This window comes from Gossypium arboreum, chromosome 2 (assembly GCF_025698485.1).
Source record: "Gossypium arboreum isolate Shixiya-1 chromosome 2, ASM2569848v2, whole genome shotgun sequence".
In the NCBI taxonomy this organism is placed as follows: domain Eukaryota; kingdom Viridiplantae; phylum Streptophyta; class Magnoliopsida; order Malvales; family Malvaceae; genus Gossypium; species Gossypium arboreum.
Window position 1 is genome coordinate 99,016,900 of NC_069071.1, and position 7,914 is coordinate 99,024,813.

Consider the following 7,914-nt stretch of genomic DNA (forward strand, 5'->3'; position numbering starts at 1 on the left):
AGTAGTACATGTGCCCTGATAATCTTTCCAACATTTGGTCAATGAATGGCAAGGGAAAGTGATCTTTTCTTATGTCATCATTCAGCTTCCTATAGTCAATGCAAACTCTCTAACCTATGACTATCCTTGTTCTGATTAATTCATTCTTCTCATTGGCTACAACAGTCATTCCTCCTTTCTCAGGAACAACCTGCACTGGACTTACCCAAGAACTGTCAGAAATAGGATAAATAATTCTAGCATCTAAAAGTTTAATTACCTCAGCTTTAACAACTCCTTTCATGTTGGGGTTCAGTCGTCTTTGAGCTTGCACACATGGCTTATATTCATCTTTCATTAAAATTTTGTGGGTGCAAAAAGAAGGGTTGATCCCTTTAATGTCAGAAATTAATTCCTCTTTCTCCTTAGTTTGCAAGTTAGAAGCAATAATCACTGGTAATGTAGAATTATTTCCAAGGAATGCGTATTTCAAGTGATTTGGCAATTGTTTAAGTTCCAATTTAGGAGGTTCTTCAATAGAGGGTTTTTGCTTAAGTTCATCATTTGCCTTAATACCCTCATATTCCGCTTGTCTTGGGAAAGGCTTATTGGAATTTAGTTCAGCTTTTATCTTACCTATCTTAGAATCATCATTATCTACTTCCTCTTCTTGAGCAAGACACAGTTCCAGCGTGTCCTTATGTCTGATTTCCTGAAAAGAATCTTGAGTAGCATGATCAATAGAGTCAATAAAATAACATGAGTCATCTTGTTCCCTAAAAAATCTCATGGCATCGTAAATTTTAAAAATAATCTCTTTGTCACCTACTCTAAGCATAAGTTTACCATCACCCACATCAATAACAGTCCTAGTGGTGGCTAAAAATGGACGACCTAAGATTAAAGGCACTTCAACATCTTCATCCATGTCAAGCACAATGAAATCAACAGGGAATATAAATTTATCTACTTTTACAAGTACGTCCTCTATAATACCCCTAGGATATTTAACAGATCTATCAGCTAGTTGAATACTCATCCTAGTGGGTTTAGGTTCCCTAAGACCAAGTTGTTTAAAAATTTTATATGACATCAGATTAATGCTAGAGCCTAAATCAGCTAGTGCCTTATCAACATTTAAACTACCAATTAAGTAGAGAATAGTAAAACTTCCTAGATCTTTCAGTTTGGTTGGCAATTTATTTTGGAGTATGGCCGAGCACTCCTCGTTAAGTTCCACTGTAGATAAGTCTTCAAACTTCCTTTTATTTGTTAGAAGCTCCTTTAAAAATTTTGCATATGTAGGCATCTGTGATATAGCTTCAACAAAAGGTAAGTTAATATGCAGTTGTTTAAAAAGTTAAAGAAATTTACCGAATTATGCATCCATGCAATCTTTCTTCAACTTTGCTGGATATGGGATTGTTGGTTTGTATTCCTTTGGCATTGGATTGTCATTGTTTTCGGGTTTTCCCTCCTCTCCTTCGGCTCTGTCAGCTTCTTGTGGTGGTTTCTTTTCAGATTCAGCTAACACTTTCCCACTCCTTAATGTAACTGCTTTCACATGTTCTTTTGGATTGGGTTCGGTGTTACTAGGTAGACTTCCTGGTGCTCTCTCTGAAATCATCTTAGCCAATTGTGCAATTTGATTCTTGAGCTATTGAATCGATGCTTGCTAATTTTTAAGTGCAGTTTCAGTGTTCTGAAAACAGGTTTCCGCTACTGAAATAAATTTTATCATCATCTCTTCAAGGTTTGGCTTTTTCTCTTGCTAGTAAGGTGGTTCCTCCAACCTGCATTGTAAGTATTACTATAAGGATTATTTTGATGTCGAGGATTATTACCTATATAATTCATTTGTTCGTTCTCCATGTTATGGCCATAGGGTTGGTATTCTGAATTGCTTGTTCCACCTCCACTTGCATTGCACTACATTACTAGATGAACCTGTGAAGAACCAAGTAAACCATCAATTTTTCTATTCAAAAGTTCTACCTGATTAGAGAGTATAGTAATCAAATTGACGTTAAACAGGTTGGCCTCTTTCATCGGCTTTGTCCTCATGACTTGCCACTGATAATTATTCAATGACATCTCTTCTATAAATTCATAGTACTCTTCAGGTGGCTTATTATTAATAGTCCCACCAGCAGCTGCGTCAATTATTTGTCGAGTCGAAGGATTCAGGCCATTCTGAAAAGTTTAAACCTGTAGCCAAAGTGGTAATCCATGGTGAGGGTACCTTCTCAATAGATCCTTGTATCTCTCCCATGCATCATAAAGTGTTTCTAAATCCATTTGCACAAAATAAGAAATATCATTCCTTAGTTTAGCTGTTTTAGCCAACGGGAAATATTTAAGCAAAAACTTTTCGGTCATTTGTTCCCAAGTGGTGATTGATCCTCGTGGTAATGAGGTCAACCACTATTTAGCCTTATTCCTCAATGAAAAGGGAAATAACCGAAGGTGAATGGCATCGTCAGAAACACCATTGATCTTAAAGGTGTCACAGAATTCCAAAAAGTTTGCTAAGTGAGTGTTTGGATCCTCGTCCTGCAAACCATCAAACTGAACAAACTGTTGTATCATTTGAATAGTGTTAGGTTTCAATTCAAAATTATTTGCAGCAATAGCAGGTCGAATTATACTCGATTCAGCTCCTGTTAAACTAGGTTTAGCATAATCATACATACTGGCAGGATTACGATTTCTTTGGGTGCTGCAATAGCCACAAGAGGTAACAGATTATTTTGATTATTAGCCATCTCCTCGGTTGTGGTTTGAATATCGTCCTCTTGTCCTTCCTCTACGTATCGTAGGCTTTGCCTTATTTCTCTTCAGTTTCTGTGAGCTGTGCTTTTGATCTCACTATCAAAAAGTAGAGGTCCTGACGGGTTTCTTGTAGTCATAAACTATAAAAAGCTGCTAGAAGTAAATAAAAGAATATTTAGTGATATAAACAAAATTAAAATTAAATTAAATTGCAATAAAAATAAATGGCTAAAGTAATAAAAATTAAGCGTTCCTAATATTTTAATCCCCGACAACGGCGCCAAAAACTTGATGGTCGTGTAACTAACTAAAAATTAAACTTAAGGCAAGCGCACCTATCGAACAGTAGTATAGTTATGGTGAGACCGAAAATATCGTATCCACGAGGACTAAAAGTACTAGTAATTACTATCTTTTTATTATCTAGCCTAAGAATGAAAGTGTGTTTTTAAACTAAACTAATTTTCTAATTTAACTAAGATTATGACAGAGATGAAAGTTGGAAAATACTTCAGAAAAAAAAGCCAATGAAGAAGACAATACCCAAGAAAGAATCCACCTAGACTTCACTTATTACCTTTGACTTTGATGATTTATTCACTTGACTTATTCCGTAGTAATCCATGATTTATGTTATTATCCCTTTCAAGACTAAAAACAACTGACTCTAGGTTGATTAATTGAAATCTTTTTCTAATTAAAACCCCTATTGTCACATTAACTCGACCTATGGATTCCCTTATTAGATTTGACTCTAATCCGGCAGATTTATGTCGTCCTATCTCTAGGAGTGCATTCAACTCCGCTTAATTATGGATGGTCTACTCTTAAACAGGGACTTTTGCTCCACTGATTAAGCCCATCAAAACCTGAATTAATACCGTGGAATATTAAAATAAGAATAAGTCTTTATCATATAATTCAAATAGTAATAAGATTCGTCATAGGGTTCATCTCCCTTAGGTATTTAGGGAGTTTAGTTCATAATAATAATGGAAAAGATCTCAAAGTTTGGAAAACAACAAAACATAAAGGAAACCCAAAGAACTTCTACGAAATTGGATGGAAATCTTCAGTCTTGATGTAGATCCTTGCACCGAGGTGATTCCGATGGCTATTCGCGAGTATTTTCTGCCTCCAACTCTATGTGTCCCCTCTAATCCCCTTCTAAGGTGTTTATATAGGCTTTAAAATGCTTCAAAACTCTCAAAAGTGCCCTTTTACGAGTAGAACTAGGCTTGGGCTCGGCAGGGACACAGTCGTGTGTCACGCCCGTGTGAAGGTGCTCAGGCACTGTGCAATACTAAATTGGTTCTTAGTCGACATGGCCATGACACATATGCGTGTAGTCTACCCTTGTGTCACACACGGGCGTGTGGATTACTCGTGTGGAAGTGCTTAGGTCGTGTGCAACACTGATTTAGGCTCAATTTGTCTGTTTTTGGCCCATTTCTTGCTCTTTTTGCTATCCTAAGCTCTCCTGAGTATAAAACATGAAATTAAAGGATTAGGAGCATCAAATTCAATAAAACCAAGGAAAAATCATCCATAATTATGTCAAGCATTGGGTAAAAATATGTATATCTTACGGTTTATCTCTTACTAAGCTTTCAAAAGCTTACTTTGTGTGTGATTTCAATTGTTTTATAGATATCGATGCTACCGAGAGCTTGGGGATGGTTGAGGATCATCATCACATTATCAAACTTAAATTTGGTATCTTTTGAAAGTGTAAATATCTAAGTATGGCATGTATAGTCTAGTTAAATTGAGATATGTTTTGAGTTGTGAATATTTAGCCATGTGATATGGCTTGGTTTTGGTTGTGTTTATAAATGAATTTTGGTACGTGCTTATTTGAGAAATTGGTAAGATTTTGACATGAGATTGAATGTAGTAAATTGAAGTTATGAAACATATGTTTTGATTATAAATTGGTTGCAAATTTGGTATGAAATGATTTAGTTTTGAACTTGTAGGGAAGACCCAAAATTTGGGTGGCATATTGGCCTTGTAACTGGCCTATTTTTTGCCCACGTGTGCAGAGACACAAACATGTGTCTCTACCGTGTCACTTGAGGGCCACTTCGAAGTGAGCCTAGGAAGACCACGCGGTCGCACACACGGGCGTGTCTTGTGGCTGTGTGGTGAAGTCTGTATGCTTTGTTTTGCACGGCCTAGACACACGGGCGTGTCTATTACCGTGTGAGGCACACGGCCTGTTCACATGGGTGTGTGATATTTGAAATGTTGAAAGTTTTTTAAGTTTCTAAAATTTTTATATGTTATCAATTTAGTTCCGAATGCATTATTAGAGCCTTGTATGCTTGATTTAAGTACATATTGAATGTGATTGAATGATATTGATTGAGATAAGGTGTTATTGGATAAATGATTGTTCTGAACTGAGTTATCAGTCCGGTAATGCCTTTTAACCTATTTCAGCGACGGTTACGGGTTAGGATTGTTACATTTTATTAGTATCAGAGCTACGATTTAGTTGATTCTAGAACTAACGTAGCGTATGCGAGTCTAGCTATACAAGCCATATATATTAACTACGATAGTGTAATGATTCTTGACAATGAAACTATGTTCTTATATAGCAAATGGATCCCGAACGAGCCGTAGCTGACGATGTTGAAAGTAATGCACCTGCTTCTGCTCAAAGGGCAGTGCAATGCAATTCTAGACCTGTTACTAGTAGTCATGAGGGAGAGGCTAAGCAAGCCATTTTCCAAATGATTGATGATTGGTTCACTCAGTATATGAGAACTAATCTGGCTGCTCCACAACCTTCACCCGTGCCTAATCTTTCACAAGTCCCTGTCATGCCACAAACTAATCCGATTAAGTTGAATAAACCTCCGGTTGATAAAATTAGAAAATATGGGGCTGAAGAGTTTCGTGCTACTACGGATGACGATGTTGAAAGAGCTGAGTTCTGGCTCGAGAATACAATCCAAGTGTTTGATGAAATGTTATGTACCTTGGACGAATGTCTTAAATGTGTTGTCTCGCTTCTGAGAGATACGGCGTATCATTGGTGGTAAACATTGATATCAGTGGTTCTGAAAGAACGGGTCACTTGGGAGTTCTTTCAAATAGAGTTTAGAAAGAAGTACATTAGTTAAAGATTTATTGATCAGAAATGCAAAGCATTTTTTGAGTTGAAACATGGTCGTATGTCTGTTACAGAATACGAGTGAGAATTTGTGAGATTGAGCCAGTATGCACGAGAATGTGTCTCTACCAAAGCAATAATATGTAAAATTTTTGAAGATATCTTAAATGAAGATATCTGCTTATTAGTCGAGATTTTGGAAATAAAAGAAATGGTGGTGCTCGTTAAAAGAGCGTGTAAAGCTGAAGAATTGAGTAAAGAGAAAAGAAAAGCCGATTCAGAAGCTAGAGAGGTGCGAAAAAGATATCGAATAAGTCATTTCAGTCCGCATCAAAGAAGTTTTGAGATGATTATAGTCGTTCAAAGGCTACTATGGGTCATTCAAGTAGATATGGTGCAAGATCACATTCGAGCTTTAGAGCTAGCTACTTCTATTGCTAGTGTTGGAAATGTCAGATCTGATCGACCCTAGTGTAGACATTGTGGTAAAAGGCATCCTGGCAATTGTAGACTTTACGACCGGGCTTGTTTCAAATGTGTATCTTTAGATCATTTTATCCGTGAATGTCCTGAGTCTATAGAGCAAGAGATTGTGTAAAATCCAAAGCCTAGTGGCAATATAGTTCGAGGTAGACCACCCAGAAACACAGCTAATATGAGTGGTACTCAGAGAATGACTAAAGTCACCGTTGTCGAGCACCTGCTATAGCTTATGCTATTCGTGCCCACGGAGAAGCTTTGTCTCCAGATGTTATTACCGATACTTTCACTTTTTATGATACTATTGTGATTGTATTGATAGATGTAGGATCTACTCATTCTTATGTATGTGAGACTTTAGTATCCAATAAGACTTTGCCTGTAGAGTCTACTGAATTCGTAATTAGAGTATCAAACCCTTAGGCAAAAATGTTCTGGTTGATAAAGTGTGCAAGAATTGTCCATTGATGTTTCGAGATATCTATTTTCTGGCTTATCTGATGCTATTACCTTTTAATGAATTTGATATAATTATGGGTATGGAATGGCTAACTTTGCATGATGCTATCGTGAATTGCAAATGGAAAACTATTGATTTGAGATGCAAGAATGATGAAATAGTCCGAATTGAATCTAGTGACTTAAATTGGTTGCCCGCTGTGATATCTTCGATGAAAGCTTTGAAAAATGTGAAAAAGGGTCGTGAAGCTTACTTTGCCTATGTGATCGATTCAAAAGTGACAGAAAAGAAAATTGAATCAGTGTCTGTTGTCTGTGAGTTCCCTGATATGTTTCCTGAAGAACTTTCGGGATCACATTCGATTCGAAAGGTTGAATTTGGCATTGAATTAATGCCAGGGACTACTCCAATTTCAATAGCTCCGTATAGAATGGCTCTGATCGAGTTAAAAGAATTAAAGTCTCAGTTGCAAAGTTGACTGATAGAGGATTCGCAAAATCGAGTTTCTCACCTTGTGGTGCTCCTGTTCTGTTTGTGAAAAAGAAAAACAACACGATGAAAATGTGCATTGATTATCGTCAGTTGAACAAAGTGACTATCAAGAACAAATATCCTCTGCCCAGAATTAACGGTTTGTTTGATCAGTTGAAAGGAGCTACCGTGTCTTCAAAGATAGATCTGAGATTGGGCTATTATCAGTTGAGAGTAAATGATTCAGACATTCTGAAAATTGCTTTCCGAGCGAGGTATGGACACTATGAGTTTTTAGTTATGCCTTTTGGATTAACGAATGCACTTGTTGTTTTTATGGATTTGATGAAGAGAATTTTTAGACCGTATTTAGATCAATTTGTTGTTTTATTCATTGATGACATTTTGATTTATTTGCGTGATGAATCTGAGCATGCCGAGCATTTGAAAGTTGTGCTACAGACTCTCGTGATAAGCAGCTATTAACGAAATTCAGTAAATGTGAGTTCTGGTTATGCGAAGTTGGTTTTCTGGGCCATAATGTATCAGCATTTGCTATCTTAGTTGATCCGAGCAAGATTTTAGCTATTTTGGATTGCAAGCCTCCGAGAAAAGTTTCTAAACTCTA

At 36.8% G+C, this 7,914-nt stretch overlaps 1 non-coding gene across 1 annotated transcript; it reads left to right on the forward strand.

The window, feature by feature from the left end:
• Nucleotides 1-2,203: 2,203 nt before the first annotated feature.
• On the forward strand, nucleotides 2,204-2,310 carry LOC128289851 (small nucleolar RNA R71). Its single transcript, XR_008279493.1, has one exon. It is a non-coding gene; the product is annotated as a small nucleolar RNA R71 (small nucleolar RNA).
• The last annotated feature ends 5,604 nt before the right edge of the window (nucleotides 2,311-7,914 follow it).